Source organism: Anolis carolinensis, unplaced genomic scaffold (genome assembly GCF_035594765.1).
Source record: "Anolis carolinensis isolate JA03-04 unplaced genomic scaffold, rAnoCar3.1.pri scaffold_8, whole genome shotgun sequence".
Taxonomy (NCBI): domain Eukaryota; kingdom Metazoa; phylum Chordata; class Lepidosauria; order Squamata; family Dactyloidae; genus Anolis; species Anolis carolinensis.
Window position 1 is genome coordinate 24809221 of NW_026943819.1, and position 20601 is coordinate 24829821.

The window sequence follows — 20601 nt, forward strand, 5'->3', positions numbered from 1 at the left end:
GGACTCAGGGCGATTTCTAATATAGGTAAAGCATTCAATACCAAACATAGAAGAACATACAGCACAACCTAACAAAACACATAAACATAGTTACTATTAAAAACAAATATGCTCATTTAAAAGTAAAAAATTAAAACGAGTTTCAGAATTATTCCATTGGGTGAATTCAGCTACCAGTGGTCAAAATTCCAGTGTGGGCCTAGATAACTGTGAGAGGCTGGGCCGGGAGATAAGTAAAGCGCAAACTGATGGCCAGGATACGACCTGGGTTACTTGATCTTACCCATTACCATCTCCTGAAGCCAAGACTGTGTGATTTGCCCAAGGTCACCCAATGGGTTTCCACAACTAAGTGGGATTTCAGATCCAGGTTTCCCAGAATGCTAGTATAATATCCAAACCACTACAATATAAAGGTTCTCACCACTCAATGGGACTTACAAAAATATTGACTTATTAAGTTCAAAGAACCAATACGATTCATGCCAACTGGTTCCAAGGATCAGAAAATCCTCATTGAGAACTTGTGATCCTTTGAGGCAACAAAAAGTCTTTGACCCAAGTGTTCCAAATTGGTATTGTGGAAATTTCCAAAGAATTTATTGCAGTCCAGACTGTATGGCACAAAACTTCATAGAAGGACCACATTGATGTGTTTTTGCAAGAGGGAAACAAATCCTTTGAGAATGGTTGCTAAAGAAGCTTAATGCAGATCATTATACTATATTGTTGTTCTGAAACCATCATAATTGTTTGGAGATTATTTGAGCAGCCATGGCTCTAAGGAAAGTTTTGTCCAAATTTCTCTAAACATTACCTGAACAAAGACATTGAGGAAATACCCAAGAGATCCATATTTCCTATTTCCATTGATGATGCCAAAGGCAGCAGCCAGCAGTTGCCTATTTGTATCAATTGTTTCCCCATTTGCTATCTCTGGGCTTTTTTGTTTGCTCTTGGAAGAGGAACAGCTTGGCAGGAAGACTTCCATCAGGTTTCTATGGAAACAGTTAGCTTTCCAGCAAGTTCTCTCAAGGATGCAAGCTGTGGAGGCCTCCTCATAAAATGCTGCAATGGCATGCCTTCCAACCATGTCCCTGGACACCATCAGATCTCAGTAATGGTTCCCTAGGTGACCATTCACTCCACACAGCGGATACCAGTGGGCATGTTAGCAAAGCTGAGCTAGACATTCCGACCTCCTGGCTGCCAGAAATGAAATCCAAAATAAGCAAGATAATCACAACAAAATACTTGGATCCCTGGGTGGTGGACATGTCATATTTTTCAAGGAATGAAGCTTTGGAAGATACATCGTTTAAACCATTGCTGTGACTTTATAAGAGTCACCCAGGGACTTGAAGCAACTTCCAAAACTAGTGTCATAATTGTGCATGCAGAGCTGTGCTACCACAGGCCACTCAACACACTCATGGACTTACTATTGAAGCCAACTCTCCATAGCCATTCATGGAGATTGAATGGAAATTGGATGGGAGATTGAACAATCATCTGGCTAGGGTTGTTGTATGTTTTCCAGGCTGTATGGCCATGTTTTAGAAGTATTCTCTCCTGACGTTTCGCCCACATCTATGGCAGGCATCCTCAGAGGTTGTGAGGTATGGAGAAACTAAGCAAGGAAGGTTTATATATATATCTGTGGAAAGTCCAGGGTGAGAGAAGAACTCTTGTCAGTTGGAGGCCAGTGTGAATGTTGTAGTTAATCACCTTAATTAGCATTGAATAGCTTCATCTCCTGGCTTCTTCCTGCCTTGGGGCATCCTTTGTTCAGCGTCGTTAGCTGCCCCTGGTTCCCATGTTTGGAACTCCTCTGTTTTCAGAGTGTTGCTTTTTATTTACTGTTCTGATTTTTGAGTTTTTTTTAATACTGGTAGCCAGAGTTTGTTCATTTTCATGGTTTCCTCCTTTCTCTTGAAGTTGTCCACATGCTTGTGAATTTCAATGGCTTCTCTATGTAGTCTGACATGATAGTTGTTGGAGTGGTCTGACAAAGAGTTTTTCTCTCACCCTGGACTTTCCACAAATATATATAAACCTTCCTTGCTTAGTTTCTCCATACCTCACAACCTCTGAGGATGCCTGCCATAGATGTGGGCGAAACGTCAGGAGAGAATACTTCTGGAACATGGCCATACAGCCTGGAAAACTGTGTGTGGATGGACAAAGCCACAAAGTCCCTTTTTCACAGATATCCTCTTTCCATCTCCACTTAGCTGCTTTCACGGGAATGCTATTTTTCTATATGGAGCAAACAAGCCATGTATATCTTTGTGCATATTGTCAAATGTTAGTGGATGTGCGCTATCAACAAATAACGTTTCTGTGCATTAAATGTATAGGTGCGTTTTACAAATGTGCACATGACAACCCCTTTTATTTTTCTGGTATGAATTGCATTACAATACCAGAAATATATGGGTTTCTGGATGAAAATGTTATCTGTATCCTTTCGACCTGTATTGATCCAAAGGATGTGAATTGACTAAATTCATGTAAAAATAAAGGCGTACATTGCTTGTATATCACTGTTTATGTCTGCGACATCTAGGTAAAAGGTAAATGTTTTCCCTGACGTTAAGTCCAGTCGTGACCGACTCTGGGGGTTTGGTGCTCATCTCCATTTCTAAGCCGAAGAGCCGGCATTGTCCATAGACATCTCCAAGGTCATGTGGCCAGCATGACTGCATGGAGCGCTGTTACCTTCCCGCCGGAGCAGTACCTATTGATCTACTCACATTGGTATGTTTTCCAACTGCTAGGTTGGCAGAAGCTGGAGCAACAGTGGGCGCTCACTCCACTCCTGGGATTTGAACCTGGGACCTTTCGGTCTGCAAGTTCAGCAGCTCAGTGATTTAACACACTGAGCTACCGGGGCTCTAAATTCATGTAAAAATAAAGGCGTACATTGCTTGTATATCACTGTTTATGTCTGCGACTTCTAAGGCATATCCAAATGATTATCCCAAATCGGGATTTTAATATTATTGTGTATATTGACTTTTATGACTGTTTTTAATCATGTTGAAGTTTTACTGCTCGGTTTAATGTTTTATCTGACTTGTGCTGTCGTGTCTGGGCATGGCCCCATGTAAGCCGCCCCGAGTCCCTCCGGGGAGATGGGGCGGGATATAAGAATAAAATTATTATTATTATTATTATTATCCTCTCCATTGTTTCTCCTCATTTTCCTTCCCATTTCAAGCTCTGCTTCTAGGTTTGGTCTATCTTCCGGTCTACTTAGATAATTCCCATCCATCTTCCATTTCTTAGACCTATACATTTTTACCTATCATTTTGGCATATAATCAGAGTCTGAAGGAAATATCCACAAAAGTAGCTATTTTCAAGAAAATCTATTTCTTTTTTGGTCTCTGACTCACTCTTTCCACCAACATAACACATAAAAGCCATTCGCAACCAGAACTGAGCTAAATGTTTGCAGGAAATAATTTGTTAGATGCACTTTGACCTCCTCTCCTTGCTGCTAAGTCACAAACAGATTCCTGATATTAAAAATTTGTTCATGATTTGAAGTCGCCCCGGGAGCCTTTTATTCATCCTTAGATCAACTCTGGGGTTGATCAAGGATTACTGCTTTCGAGCGGGCCTCCAGCTGCTTGTGTTCATTATGCATGAGATGCAAGCGGTCCTCAAAGTCAAATGCTACTTTTTCCTCCTCCTCTTCAGATCCCACAATATGTTCCATTAGCCAAGAGGAAGAGCAGGTTCAGTACAACCAGTATAGCACAATGCTCCTCTTAACTAGAGGGGTTAAATTCTCATTTATTTAAAATAGGTTCTTCACATGCTGAAGAGCTTTCTTTACAATGAAATCTGTTAAAGGTGGCTTAGCAAACCAAAGCAGATCGACACCACTGAGCAACATCATTGAACTAGTGTGTCTCGAAGGCAAAGCAAAGCATCCAGGTGTTTAAAGTCCAAAGAGAATGTGACATTCCCATGGTTGTTGTTATTTATTTGTTGGTTGGTTGTTTATTTATTTAATAGTTGATTCAATAGGCAATTTTTCAGTGGGAATAGCTTATAGGATTTTGGCTGTAGTTTTACTTTTATAGTGAAATCCTTTTGCATTGTAAAAGTATGAAGGAAGGTTCTGGTCACAAGACAGACATTACTTAATGGAACAACTAATAGTAGAGATACAGTAGAGTCTCATTTATCCAACACTCACTTATCCAACGATCTGGATCATCCAACACATTTTGGTAGTCAATGTTTTGAATATAGCGTGATATTTTGGTGCTAGATTCCTAAATACAGTAATTACTACATAGCATTCCTGTTTACCTCAATTGATTCCAAATATGCAATTCTCAGCTGTGTTGCTTTGAATAGGAAAAGGGCTGTTTTGTGTGTTATTTTAGGATTCTGGCCGGCCAGCAAAAATGAAATTTTAATATGTGGGTCCCAGTGTGTTTTGTGAATAATGATGCAGATATTTGACCTGAATGGGTTCTTGTTAACAGCTTGTTTATTTTAACTTCTTTTTTAACGCGGGTTGTAAGTTGTATGTATGTCTATGTGTTAAATGTTTTGGGCTAATCAATAAAACGTGATTTGATTTACATAGCATTACTGCATATTGAACTACTTTTTCTGTCAAATTTGTTGTCTAACATGATGTTTTGGTGCTTAATTTGTAAAATCATAAACTAATTTGATGTTTAATAGGCTTTTCTATAATGCCTCCTTATTATCCAACATATTCGCTTATCCAACGTTCTGCCGGCCCATTTATGTTGGATAAGTTAGACTCTACTGTACAATGACATTGAGGGTAAATCTACACCAGCATTTTTCAACCTGGGGGTTGGGACCTCTGGGAGGATCATGGGGGATTTCATGAGTAAACACATATTTCGGATGGTTTTAGGAACCCAAATCCCTCCAGTATTTTCTGTTGCTCATGGGAGTTCTGTGTGGGAAGTTTGGCCCAATTCTCTCATTGGTGAGGTTCAATGGGCTTCTTGATTGTAGGTGAACTATAAATCCCAGCAACTACAACTCTCAAATGCCAAGATCTTATTTTCCCCAAACGCCACCAGTATTCACATCTGGGCATATTTAATATTCGTGCCAATTTTGCTCCAGATCCATCATTGTTTGGGGTCCACAGTGCTCTCTGAATGTAGGTGAACTACAACTCAAAAACTCAAGGTCAATGCCTACCAGACTCTTTCAGTATTTACTGTTGGTCATGGGAGTTCTGTGTGCCAAGTTTGGTTCAATTCTATCGCTCGTAGAGTTTCAAATGCTCTTTGATTGTAGGTGAACTATACATCCCAGCAACTACAACTCCCAAATGACAAAATCAATTCCCCCCGAACCCCATCAATATTCAAATTTGGGCTTATCGAGTATTTGTGCCAAATTTGGTCCAGTGAATGAAAATACATCCTGCGTATCAGATATTTACATTACGATTCATAACAGTAGCAAAATTGTAGTTATGAAGTAGCAGCAAAAATAATTTTATGGCTGAGGGTCACCACAATATAAGGAACTGTATTACGGGGTTGCGGCATTCGGAAGGTTGAGAATTCTGTACGAAGACTTGAGGATTCTGGATGAATGGATTTTAATCATGGACATTCTTAAAATTTTATATAATGTGATTTTATTTTGTAATGGTATCTGTTTTATATGAACTGTTGTTTGTAGATTGTTTTATATGAATTGTTGTTTTTACGTTGTTTTTAGGCATTGAATTTTTGCCATTTACTGTAAGCCACTTTGAGTCTCCTCGGAGAGAAAGGCGGGGTAAAAGTGATGTAAATAAATAAATAAATAAATAAATTACTGATCTACACTAGAATTAATGCAGTTTGAAACCACTATGACTCAATGCTATGGAATACTGGAAGTGGCAGTTTTACAAAGTCTTTAGTTTTCTCTGTCAAAGAGTGCTGGTGCGTCACCAAACCATAAGTTTCCAGGACTTCATAGCATTGAGCTGTGACAGTGAAAGTAGTGAAAAACTGCAAAACTTCTGCAGTGTAGATGCAACTTTAGTGCTAGAATGCAGTTTCAGTAGTCGTGATGCTGAACAAGGACATTATCGCCCACGATTTTGTTTGCATTGGTTCTGGAACTATATTTGGACCATTGTAATAAGATGGGAAGCAGGTGGCGAATGGAGCCAAGCTGAAAAAGGATTGCCCAGACTGATCTCACAGGGGATGAATACTAATGCTCTGAAAAGGTGGAAACCAGGAATTGTCACATATTGCTTTAATCATAGCACAACAATGCTTTGTGCCATTTCTGTGGATTAAGGCACATCCGCCCACATTAGGGATGTCTTTGGAAATATTGTTGTGTGTGTGTGGGGGGGGGGGGGGGGCATGCACACTTGTATGCGGCAGAGGCTATGATGTTAATCTTGTTTTGACATTACATTTTATCAGATTGTTTCTCTTAAGCTGTTTCTTCCTTACACTACACATTTTAATGGGGGTAATTTGGAGAAGGTAGAAATGTAAAGTAATTTGAAGTAGAAATTTTCAGTTTGAGATTGTCGGCTGTCTTCATGTTACATGTGTATGTATGTGTGTTGAGCCTCAATCAGTACATAAGCAGCTATGTATGTATGTATGTATTTATTTACGGTATTTATATTACCCTCCTTCTCACCCCAAAGGGGACTCGGGGTGGGGTGGGGGATCACAATGCACATATACATGGCAAACATTCAATGCCATTAGACACAGAAGCAATTTAACATTTCCAGCTTCCAGCTTCATGAGGGTATGCTCAGTTCTGGCCACAGGGTTTGCTGCAGCTTCATCGTCCACTTGTGACACTGAGTCCTTGATGGAGTACTTCCTCATTCCTTTCCTTATGCTGCTGGAAGTTTTTATGGTGTTGTAAATTAGTTAAATTAGTCTCCCCACATAAAGTGGTACCTAAATTTTCTACTCGACAGATGCAACTGTCTTTCGAGCTGCTTAGGTCAACAGCAAGCTAGGCTATTAAATGGTCGGGAGCTCAATATGACGTCAGGTTTCAATCTCTCAGTCAGTAATGATTTATTGCAGCTGGCTACTAATCAGTTGTGCCACAGCCCAGCCCATGTACTCAAATGGTCCTTATTTTCTTTATATTCTCATGCTGGTTAACTTCCCACCTCCCCCCAAAAAATTAAATCCTCAACTAAACTGATTTAGTTTTGCATAAGCCTTTGTGACTATCAGTCTACTTCTTCAGATACACTGATGGAGCGATATATAATGACAGGGGTTATATATACACACGTGGGAGGATATAGAATGTGTCAGGACACAGAAAGATGCAGAACGAAACCATAAGTGTTCAAGGAGTTGTGTAGGATGATACAGGTCTTATAATGCCTGCTTAAGAAAAGCCAGTTTTCTTAGTGCCAAACACATTGAAAACTATGTCCCAAGTTATCTAATCCCCTTTAGAGCCATTCAAGTCAACAGCTTTCCTTGAGTCTGATGGTTGTGATTTCCACAGGTTAACTATGCACTGTATAAATAAAAAGGACATACTGTATATACTCAAGTATAAGCCTAGTTTTTCAGCCCTTTTATTAAGACTGAAAAAGCCCACCTCGACTTATACTTGGGTGAGGGTCCTGGTTGGCTTATATTTAGGTCAGCTTATACTCGAGAATATATGGTACATTTATTATTTTTCTCTATTATTATTGGTATTATTACATTTATTATTTTTCTCTATTATTGTTGCTACTATTATATTTACTTTATTTTTATTATTATTAATAATACATTTATTATTTCAATCTGATATTATTATTATTATTGCATTTGCTATTTTACTCTATTTATTATTACTTGTATTATTTTACTGTATTTATTATTATTATTATTACATGTATTATTTTACTCTATTATAATTAAAAGGATAAGGTAAAAGTAAAGGTAAAGGTTTCCCCTGATGTTAAGTCCAGTCATGTCTGACTCTGGGGGTTGGTGCTCATCTCCATTTCTAAGCCGAAGAGCCGGCGTTGTCCGTAGACACCTTCAAGGTCATGTGGCTGGCATGACTGCATGGAGCGCCGTTACCTTCCCGCTGGAGCGGTACCTATTGATCTACTCACATTGGCATGTTTTCGAACTGCTAGGTTGGCAGGAGCTAGAGCTAACAGCTCAAGCCGCTACCGGGATTTGAACCTGGGACCTTTCAGTCTGCAAGTTCAGCAGCTCAGCGCTTTAACACACTTTGCCACCGAGGCTCATTAAAAGGATACATAAGCACATTTACATTGAAGAAGATGAGAATAATGATTTGATCAGAGTTGAACAGTCTTATCTTAAATTTGAGCTTTATGTAAATATTCAAAAACATTTAACCTACTGATGCCTCAATTAAAGTAATTTTATTGGTATTTATTTTTATTTCTGAAATTTCCCACCCTTGGCTTATACTGGAGTCAATGTTTTCCCAGTTTTTTTGTGGTAAAATTAGGTGCCTCGGCTTATATTTGGGTTGGTTTATACTCGAATATATACGGTAATTTCTTTAGTCTCCTTCATCCCATTCCACTTCAGTGGGTGGCATGGGGAAAGGGAGAAAAACCTTTTTCTATCCAACCAAACTAATGGCACCCTTGCAAAAGGCTCCTGATTGCTTGAGATATATCAAATATTGGCGTATGGCTTTTTGCTTTCTTTTTCCCCAAGCAGGAAAATTTAAGGAGGTTGAATGCAGAAGCCCTAGAGATGGAAGACGGCCAGAACACCTGGGAGTTGAATGACGGCAAAGAATTTGCTTTGTGACTCATCCGAGAGTGGAGAGTGATGGAAGCACCAAGAGCTTTGCGGCACCTCCCGGCTTCAAGCTGAGATATTGATTTAACAGCGACTCGGAGAAAAGAGTGCTGGCTATTGAGCTGCCCACAACTATTTGGGGAGAGGGCTGTTCCCTTGAGGTTTTCCATCAAACAATCCCAAATTCAGTCTATTGCATTGTTACGCCTGGCCTTAAATATTCCCAAAGGAAAGAGTCCCATTCCTCCTTGTTCAGTGACAGTTTCTCAGCCTCCAGAGAAAAGAGAGCAAGTCATGAAACAAGAGGGAAAAAATGAAAAAAAAAATTCACTACATACAGTCAATTTGTGAAAACAGAAATCTCTTATTCAAATGAAGGAAACAATTAGTAATAGGTCATTACGGTGAGGAATCCACCCCAGGTTTTAATCTAAACTTTGAAGGGTTGTCCTCAGTGTGTATCCAGAGTCTTGGATAGTATTGGTAAAGTCTGGAGTAAAAAGCATAATGGATTGACTGACATGGGAGGCAACAACCTTCAAAACCATCTACTAGCCATATTGAGCTAACGGAGAGAAAAAAGCAAGTCAGCATTACAAGCATTTCTTGATTCCAATCCAGTTCATCAGATATATGTAGCAGGACTAGAGCGTGTAAATACATTTATTCCAAAATTATATCAAATTATAAAAGTACCAACAACCAAAGAATGGGTTGTTAAGGTTGTGGAGTCGATAAACGGCATGGATTTTAAAAGAGAAACCAATGGGAGATTTTATGAAAGATTGGAAGTGGTTTATGGATTTATGTAATGCATCAGGAGAAAAGAGAACAAGTCACAAAACAAGGGGGGAAATGAAAAAAAAAATCACATACTGTCAGTTTGTGAAAACAGAAACCTCTTATCCAAATGAAGGAAACAATTACTAATAGCTAATTGGTCATTACGGTGAGGAATCCACCCTGGGTTTTAATCTAAACTTTGAAGGGTTGTCCTCAGTGTGTATCCAGAGTCTTGGATAGTATTGGTAAACTCTGGAGTAGCAGGCAGGCAACAACCTCCAAAACCATCTACTAGCCATATTGAGCTAAGTCATAGAATCATAGAATTATAGAGTTGGAAGAGACCTCATAGCCATCCAGTTCAACCTTTGGTCAAGAAGCAGGAAAATCGCATTCAAAGCACCCCCGACAGATGGCCCTCTCAGAAATTGTTTATTTATTCAGTTGCATCTTTTGGCATCTCAGTTCCACTGCATAACATTGCCATTCAATATAAATATCTGTAAAACAATTAATTTGCAATGCCAGTTTGGCAGTATCTTTTTAAATCAATGTAATTTTAGATTGGTTTGTTTGGTGTTGTCAGGTTTTCAAAATAGCAATGAGGGACAGTAGAGATTTTTGACATGTAGGATTGACACTAGGAGCATCCGGTGGCTCAGTGTGTTAAAGTGCTGAGCTGCTGAACTTGCAGACTGAAAGGTCCCAGGTTCAAACCCGGGGAGTGGAGTGAGCACCAGCTGTTAGCTCCAGCTTCTGCCAACCTAGCAGTTTGAAAACATGCCAATGTGAGTAGATCAATAGGTACCGCTCTGGTGGGAAGGTAACGGCATTCTATGCCACATGACCTTGGAGGTGTCTACGAACGACGCTGGCTCTTCGACTTAGAAATGGAGATGAGCACCAACCCCCAGAGTCGGATACGACTGGACTTAACGTCAGGGGAAACCTTTACCTTTACCTAAGATTGACACTAGGCCCTGTCTGGTCTTGGAAGCGAAACAAGGTTAACTCTGGTTCATGTTTGCATGGGAGGCCACCAATGAATACCATGTGTTGATGGCTCTGTTTCAGAGGAGAGAACCGCCAAACTACCTCTGAGTATTCATTGTCCAAGAAAACCTATGAAATTAATGGGATCACCACAAGTCAACAGAGAATTTGAAGGCACATAGATTTGGCAGCCAAGGAGCGACTCAATTGTTTGTGATCTATCTAAATCAGTGTTTCTCAACCTGGGGGTTAGGGGTGTTTCAGGGGATTACCAAAGTGTGGCAAGTTTACTAGTTTCATCACCAGTTTGGTACAGAGTGCTCTCTGAGCGGGCGTTGTCCGTAGACACCTCCAAGGTCATGTGGCCGGCATGACTGCATGGAGCACTGTAACCTGCCCGCCGGAGTGGTACCTATTGATCTACTCACATTGGCATGTTTTCGAACTGCTAGGTTGGCAGGAGCTGGGGCTAACAGTGGGCGCTCATTCTGCTCCCAGGATTTGAACCTGGGACCTTTCAGTCTGCAAGTTCAGCAGCTCAGCACTTTAACACACTGTGCCACCACCAGTCGTATATTACAATATAATAATATATAATTCTTATGTAGTGCTTATATTGTGCTATACTACTAATATAATATATTGTATGTATATATATTTGTAAACCTCCCTGAGTCCCCTTCGGGGTGAGAATTATTTATTTATTTATTTATTTACAGTATTTATATTCCGCCCTTCTCACCCCGAAGGGGACTCAGGGCGGATTACAATGAACACATATATGGCAAACATTCAATGCCAACAGACATATATAGACAGACACAGAGGCATTTAACATTTTTTTTCCAGCTTCACGATTCCGGCCACAGGGGGAGCTATTGCTTCACTGTCCACTAGTGGCTGTACTTCCTCATTCCTTTCCTCATGTTTTGCTGGCAGTTTTATGATGTTGTAAATTAGTTAAATTAGCCTCCTGCATAAAGCGTACCTAAATTTCCCTAATTGACAGATGCAACTTTCTTTCGGGGCTGCATAGGTCAACAGCAAGCTGGGCTATTTAATGGTCGGGGGCTTAACCCGACCCGGGCTTCGAACTCATGACCTCTCGGTCAGTAGTGATTTATTGCAGCTGGTTACTAGCCAGCTGCGCCACAGCCCGGTGGGATATAAATGGCGCTAATAAAATAAATAAATAAATAAATAAGCTTTCCAACTTTCAAGGGAGGTTTCTTAGAATAAGAGACACCTGGCAATTCTAGTTTTATTTGATTCCATGTCAAATGATTTCCAAACATGAGAATGGCAAGGGGGAAATGTAAATAAAAGGAAGGAAGGAACTGCCAATTGTTCCATGCATCTGAGCCAAGAAAACTGGTTCGAATCTGAGCAAGGCTTCTATAAGGAGTGACTCTGAGTTATTGGCTGATAATGCTTTCTCGATGCTCTACCACGAAGCCGGTCCCCTTCTGCCCTTCTGTCTTTGCCTGGCGCTGAGATTGCCAGACAGTGGCAGGGCCCATTAATTTTTAATTTAGCCCTCTCCACACTGCACTGCCATTGTGTTTTATGGGCACATTATGCCAAAATGAAGGCTTGTAAAACAGAGGATTTTAAGGTTTGAGAGAGAGAGAGAGAGAGAGGGAGAGATGGAGAGAGAGAAAGAGGGAGGACGAGAGAAAAACCCTCATTATGCCTAATATGCATGCCGAAGTGTATTTATAGCATGGGTATTTATTCGTATTTGTATTATTTATTATCCCATAATTTGTGACTTGGCTAGAGGCAGAAGATATAAATTAGTGTTCCCACAAAAAAACCTAAAAGAAATACTAATATCCCAAACAAAATCACCCCTGAATCGGAGGCCACTATCAGGTTTATGTGCATCTGCGGCAGGAATCTAAATCCCATTGCCATATTAAGGCAATTTTCTCTCCTCTTTCTTCCCTCCTTCCTTGCCCCAAACCGTTTACCATATGCAATTGTGTCCCCATTCTGTCACTCACACAAAACGCAGGTGCCGAGACTGAAAGCTGTCTCTGCGTACCTTTCTCCTTGCCTCTTCCTTGGAAAGGTGCGCTTTGTGTATCCGGCTCTCTCCCTCCCTCTTTCCTTCCCTCTCCGTTTTCATTTCTCAAAAAAGGCAGGGAGGTTTCTAAACATATGCATATTCTGCTTATAAATTACAAAACTCAGCTGAATTTGATGTTACGATAGCAAAACACAGTCACTAACAGCGTCAGGTGTTTGGAGTCCGATGTCTCTCCTACTCATTGTTTAGCTGCTCAAGATCTGGGCACACAATGGAGGAAAAGATGCTTTTGGGGGATTTCGGTTAGCAGATACAATACAGGGATTGTGCAGAAATCTCTCTCATGGGGAAATTGGCCTCCTTTTGTAAAGACATGTAGGGGAAATTCGAGTGCTTAATGGCATGGAAAGTTATATCAGAAAGGCAAAGGACCCAATCTTTGGTATCCAATATGAATCCAATATGAATAGGAGCACCGGTGACGAAGTGCGTTAAAGCGCGGAGCTGCTGAACTTGCAGACCGAAAGGTCCCAGGTTCAAATCCCGGGAGTGGCTTGAGCGCCCACTGTTAGCTCCAGCTCCTGCCAACCTAGCAGTTCGAAAACATGCAAATGTGAGTAGATCAATAGGTACCGCTCTGGCAGGAAGGTAACGGCGCTCCATGCAGTCATGCCGGCCACATGACCTTATTTATTTATTTATTTATTTATTTATTTATTTACAGCATTTCTATTCCGCCCTTCTCACCCCGAAGGGGACTCAGGGCGGATCACATTACACATATAGGCAAACATTCAATGCCTTTTAACATAGAACAAAGACAAACAAACATAGGCTCCGAGTGGCCTCGAACTCATGACCTCCTGGTCAGAGTGATTCACTGCAGTTAATTGCAGCTGGCTTGCTCTCCCGCCTGCGCCACAGCCTGGGCCCTTGGAGGTGTCTATGGACAATGCCGGCTCTTTGGCTTAGAAATGAAGATGAGCACCAACCCCCTGAGTCAGACATGACTAGACTTAACGTCAGGGGAAACCTTTACCTTACTTATGAATCTAACTTCTCAATCACAAAGCCTGCTATCAAAGTCAGTTCAAGAAAAAGAATAAGGTGTCTATTTGAGACCAGATATGTGTATGTCTGTGCCTTCAAGTTGTCTTTGAACTTATGGTAACCCCATGAATTTCAGAGAGTTTTTATGGCAAAAGACTCAGAGGTGACTTTGCTAGTTCTTTCCTCTGAAAAATAGTCTATGGCACCTGGTATTTGTTGGTGGTCTCCCATTCAAGTATTCTTAGCTTCCAAGATCAGAAGGAATATATTGCTTTTAGGGTGTTTCATCCCTTTATTTAGATGCCTAAAGGTAAAGGTTTCCCCTGACGTTAAGTCCAGTCATGTCTGGCTCTGGGGGTTGGTGCTCATCTCCATTTCTAAGCCGAAGAGCCGGTGTTGTCCGTAGACATCTCCAGGTCATGTGGCCGGCATGACTGGAGCACTGTTACCTTCCCACCAGAGCGGTACCTATTGATCTACTCACATTTGCATGTTTTCTAATTGCTAGGTTGGCAGAAGCTGGAGCTAACAGCGGCCGCTTACTCCGCTTCCCGGATTTGAACCTGGGGCCTTTCGGTCTGCAAGTTCAGCAGCTCAGCGCTTTAACACACTGAATATCCACTGTCTTCAGCTACTGGGGGCTGAAAGATAATTTATTTGGAGACAGAATTCTCATCTGGGAATGCAATACCTTCGTTTTCTGCTCCCGCAGCTTTCCTTTCCCTTTGAGCAGTCACTTTCTTTCTTGGAATAATCTACATCAGTGATTCTCAACCTGAGGTCTCCATATGTTTTTGGCCTTCAACTCCCAGAAATCCTAACAGCTGGTAAACTTGCTGGGATTTCTGGGAGGTGTAAGTCAAAAACATCTGGGAACCCCAGGTTGAGAACCACTGAACTACATCATAGGGTTAAGCAGAGTTTCTCAAAATGTGCTCCACCAGATGTGTTGGATTTCAACTCTCACAATTCATAACAGCTGGTAAGCTGGCTGGGATTTCTGGGAGATGAAATCCAAAACACCTGGAGGAGCACAATTTGAAAAACACTGGGTAAGAACTGGCATGGGCAAACTTCAGACCTCCAGGTGTCTTGGACTTCATCTCCAACAATTCCTAACAGCCTGGAGGGCTGAGGTTTGCCCATGCCAGGGTTAGAGGAATGACAAGATATAAATTTAACTAATAAATGGATCCACTAATGTAGTCTGGATTCCAACTCAAAATTTGCATTTTATCTTCTGCTCAGAAAGTATTACGTTGATCTAACTTAGATGTTATCAACATGGAAGAGTCACTAAGTGTTCAAAATGACCACCGTACTAACTAGAGGGCATTTGGGGACAAATTTTTTAGAGACATTGTGGACCAAAGGTATTGAGTTTGGAAGCCTTTGGACCTTCACTTTGCTCACCATTGGACGAACAGATGATCAGAAAAAAAACTAGAGTTCCCATAATGGAAGGAAGCTGGGATATAAATCAATCAAGGAAGGAAGGAAGATGAATGATAGGAGGTTGACGAGAGGTCACATTTGCCAACCATCTTTTACATAGTATTATCCACTATTATTTATTGCCTTATCAATGATTCATTCATTTATAGTGTTTACTCTGTAAAAGATAAATCAGCAAAGAGAAAGTCACTTTTTCTTTACATTCTGGTTAAAAACAGACAGGGCCCAAAATATAGCAAAATTGCTCCACTACTGTATCATTGGAGGGTGGAGAACAATTTGGAAGGATTTTAAAACTTTTTAATGGGAGCTGGGACCATTGGGGCATGCAGAAACAGGCTTGGGGCCACAAGTGAATTATAAGCCAGGCTGTGGCGCAGGCTGGTTAGCAGCCAGCTGCAACAAATCACTCTGACCAAGAGGTCATGAGTTTGAGGCCCGCCCGTGCCTGCGTTTGTCTCTGTCTCTGTTTTATGTTATGGCATTGAATGTTTGCCTTCATGTGTGCAATGCGATCCGCCCTAAGTCCCCTTCAGGGTTATTTATTTATTTATTTCGTGTCAAAAGTATTGTACAACAAATACATTTCAAATAATGAAAAAAAAAAAGAAAAGAAAGAAATCACAAGCAACTAAATTGTTTTGGACCAAAAGCGGGCAACAGCAACCGCATTGTCTGTAGCTTTAAACAACTCCTCCTCCGTACATGAGGCAGGGCATTGTGGGCAAGCATACATATGCGGAGTTGTTTGTTCTGCTCCACAGTCACACAAGGTGGAGGATTCCTCCAGGTAGTGCCACCTTGCCAAGTTGTCTTTAGATCTGCCCACTCCGCTTCTGAGTCTGTTCAGGGACTTCCAAGTTGCCCATTCTTGGTTTGCCCCTGGAGGAAGACCCTCTTGGGGGGCCATCCAGTTAGAATTGCCAGGTTTAGCTGCCCAGAGAGACACCCTTGCTGTTGCTGGAGGAACATCAAGAGGAGTGGTGGTTCTCATGAAGCCCTTCCTTGATAGGAGTCTGGTGGGAGGAGGCTGAGAGTCATGCAGTGGGTGGCTTTCACAGTGTTCGACCTTTTTTCTCTCACCGTTAGCAGCAACTTCCCGTCGCACGTCAGGAGGGGCAATGCCAGCTAACTTGTAGAGTTTATCAACAGGTGTAGGTTTAAGGCATCCTGTGATGATTCTGCATGTTTCATTCAGTGCTATGTCCACCTGCTTTGCATGGGCAGACTTGTGCCAAACAGGACAGGCATACTCTGCAGTTGAGAAAGACAAGGCCAGGGCTGATGTTCTTATTACTTGTGGGTCTGCTCCCCATGCGCTGCCAGTCAGTTTCCGCAGGATGTTATTGCGTGCAGCTACTTTGTGCTTGGTGTTCATGCAGTGTTTCCTATAGGTTAGTGTTCGGTCTAAGGTGACACCAAGGTATTTAGGATGGAAACAGTGTTCGAGCTCTTGGCCTTCCCAAGTAACTTTCAGTTTCTTGTTGGCTTCGCGGTTACGTAGGTGGAAAGCACACACTTGTGTCTTGGAAGGGTTCGGCTTCAGGTGGTTCTCTTTGTAGTAGCTGGAGAGATCTTTCAAGGCATTGGTGAGTTGCTTTTCAACTGTTTCAAAATCTTTTGCTTGTGTTGTAAGGCCAAGGTCATCAGCATATATAAAGCTCTTTGTGAGTGGTGGTTGTGGCTGATCGTTCGTGAAGATATTAAATAAGGTCGGTGCAAGAACGCTGCCTTGGGGTAAACCATTCTTTTGCCTCCTCCATCTGCTTTTCTGGCCCTGAAACTCCACATAGAAGCTGCGGTTTTCTAAGAGGGTCTGGACAGTTTTTGTAAAGTCAAAGTCCTGGGTGATATGGTAGACTTTATGCAGCATTTTTCTATGTTGCACCGTGTCATAGGCTGCCGTAAGGTCCACAAAAACTGTTCCCGTAATGCAGCCTTTCTCGTAGCCTTCCTCGATATGTTCAGTCAGATGAAGAATTTGACCTGTACAGTTTTTCCCTGGTCTGAAACCTGCTTGTTGTGCAATAACCCTTCGGGGTGAGAAGGGCAGAATATAAATACTGCAAATAAATAAATAAATAAATAAATAAATAAATAAGCCACAATTTGTCCACTCCTGTGTGACAATAAAAGAGGCAAACTTATTTTAGTGCATAAAGCCTTTCTATCTATTTCTGTGAGTAGAAAAATCACTCCGCACCTCCTTGCTCTTGAGTCGTAGGAAGTATTGAAAGAGCTGACATCAGGCAACCTGTGATGGAAGAATGTACCACAGTAGACATTAAATGAGAAATGTGAAAAAGGCTAGACTGTCTTGGGAGACATTGTATGCCTCCCCCAACTTTGAAGAAAAGAAGGAGTCTTTGGTGGATCGCCCACCTGGTAGCTCAGCAGTCAACGCTGCAGTTCAGTCATGGTAAAGAGACTTCATAGAGGAGAAAGAAGCTCTGCAGCTGAGAAACAAGGGAGCATTTCCCTCTCACTCCCAGTTTGACACATTTTCACATCTTTGATACAGTTCACTCATAAGCTTCACTTTAGCATACATATGTACTTAGGGGCCCCTGATGGCACAGTGTGTTAAAGCACTGAGCTGCTGAACTTATGGACCAAAAGGTCCCAGGTTCAAATCCTGGGAGCGGAGTGAGCGCCCGCTGTTAGCTCTAGCTCCTGCCAACCTAGCAGTTCGAAAACATGCCAATGTGAGTAGATCAATAGGTACCGCTCTGACGGGAAGGTAACGGTGCTCCATGCAGTAATGCCAGCCACATGACCTTGGAGGTGTCTTTGGACAACGTCGGCTCTTTGGCTTAGAAATGGAGATGAGCACCAATCCCCAGAGTTGGACACAACTGGACGTAACGTCAAGGGAAAACCTTTACCTTTTATGTACATAGAGAATATCTGACAGTTGTGTCTGGAATATATCCCCTCCCCACATCCTCCCTTAACTTGGCTTGTGGCATGACACTAATCCTCATTTCTTTGCATCTTGGACTCCAATTTTTTGTCCTGAACATTTTTGTTAACCTGCTGACTTATCCCCTGATTTCCAGATCTTTTCCCATTTTCAAGTGGATCTGGGATAAGGATGTCCCATGCAGAGGTTGTGGTTGTTGAATGCTTTCAAGTCATTTCTGACTTATGATGATTCTATGTCAGTGGTCCTCAACCTGTGGGTCCTCTGGTGTTTTGGTCTGCAACTCTCAGAAATCCCAGCCAGTTTACCAGCTGTTAGGATTTCCTGGAGTCGAAGGCCAAAATACCTGGGGATCCACAGGTTGAGAACCAGTATCCTAAGGCAAATTTATCATGGGTCTTTCCTGGCAGAATTTGTTCAGAAGGCACATGCCTTTGACTTCTTCTGAGTCTGAGAGAGTGTGACTTGCTGAAGTTCACCCAATGGGTTTCCATCATGGATTCAAAACCAGGTCTTCAGAGTCATAACCCAGAACTCAAACCACTACATCACGTTGGCACTCATAAACATTAGATTAATACATTTCTACCTACAACTCTAAAACTACTAATGTACATGAAGTGGATTTCCATCTTATCTTTTGTCAGATTCGCTATAAATTTAACCCCTTTTTCTTCTACTTTATTTCCAGCAAATTGTTTACTTTTTCTTAGGCTGTCATTGTCTATGTCTATGCTTATGTATTTATAAGTATCGTTGCTTTTGTTTTTGTTTGCTTTATTGCTAAAAGTTTTAATTAAAAATAAACATTAAATTAATAGAAAAATGTGTGTTTATGTATTATAGAAAACAGCAGGAAGGCACATAACAGCCCCTATTGCTTTGCCAGAGAGAAATTGACTAAACTGGATGAAATCTGGCCCTCTTGTACTTTTAACTCAAAGGAGACAACATTCTCAGAAAAGGAAATGTGTGGCAAGTGCAAGCACTTGTGTTTGTGGCAAACATTTCATTACTCCCAGCCATGTATATTTTATCGAGGTCATTCACAATATCAAGCGATTTCTCCTCCTGCGCTCTCCCACCCTTGGCGTAATAGAATTTTATGAAACTGACATCTTGCAACTCCTCGCCTTCGAGGGGGGAAAAAGGAAGGGAGAAGATGTGCGGGAAGGGAATGAAGAACAAATTAGGTGAGGAAAAAAGTCGCGAGCCAAATGTTTGTTCAGATTTTATTAAGCATTGGGAATTTTGCTTGGTAGGAACTCAGCTGAAAGAGGAGATGCTAGTTCTGGGTTGAACAGCACACTTTCTTGTACTACACTTCTCTTTGCCATATTATGGTTATGTCACTTTATGGTGCATGGAAAAAACTCAGTGTAGGCAATGGCCTTAGACTTTAGGATATTAGAGGCAAAGATGAAGTACTTTGGCCACATCATAAGAAGACAGGAAAGCTTGGAAAAGATTATGATGCTGGGGAAAATGGAAGGAAAAAAGAAGAGAGGCCGACCAAGGACAAGATGGATGGATGGTATCCTTGAAGTGACTGGCATGAACTTGAAGGAACTGAGGGTGGTGATGACTGACAGGAAGCTCTGGCGTGGGCTGGTCCATGAGGTCACGAAGAGTCGGAAGCGACTGAACGAATAAACAACAACAGCAGAACTCAGAAAAAAAAATTTTTTTTGAATACAGTGCCCCAAATCCCTGAGCCAGTCTGTTAAATGGAAAATTCTGAGATGTAGTAAAAAAAAAAAAAGTGACATTACTAGGCTCTGGTTCTAGCTCTTTAAGGTCTATCCTGACAGGCAATCCATGTTCACCATCAGCTTGCATTGGCACATTCAAGTAGCTGTCCAAAGTGCTGAAACCCAATCCTCAAAGTTCCTCTAAAACTGGATTCACCACCTTGTCCACATGGCCAACCACTACCACAATGCCAAATAATAATAATAATAATAATAATAATAATAATAATAATAATAATAATAATAATAACTTTATTTTTATACCCCGCCCCATCTCCCCGGAGGGACTCGGAGCGGCTTACATGGGGACAAAGCCCGACATATACAACAATAAAACAGTGAAGCGAATATTTCAACAATAAAACATCAACATCAATAAAACCATCATAAAAAACGACATACAGCATAAAATATTAAAAACAGAAGACTAAACACGGATCTGGGCCAAGGTGCAGCATATTTCAACATGGGAGAGGTAGTTTCTTAGCCTAAGTAGTCAATAAAGTGCATAGTAATAATGGCAGAGTATCCTATTGTTAAATGGGCAGATAGTTCGAACCTACAATAATTAATAGCATTTCTTTGCCTATTCTTCAAAGCAAAACTGTTACCTGGCTCCTTGAGCACCAGGACAAATTGTGAAATAACATGGAGGAAGCTTCAGATGGATGAATGGAATATGATGACATGACAAAACTATAATCTCAGCAAACCACCACAGAGAATGGAGAGATGGGATTTTAATCATCATCTATCTATCTATCCACCACCTATCTATATCTATATATCACCTATTTATCTAAATACAGGAGGATCTTC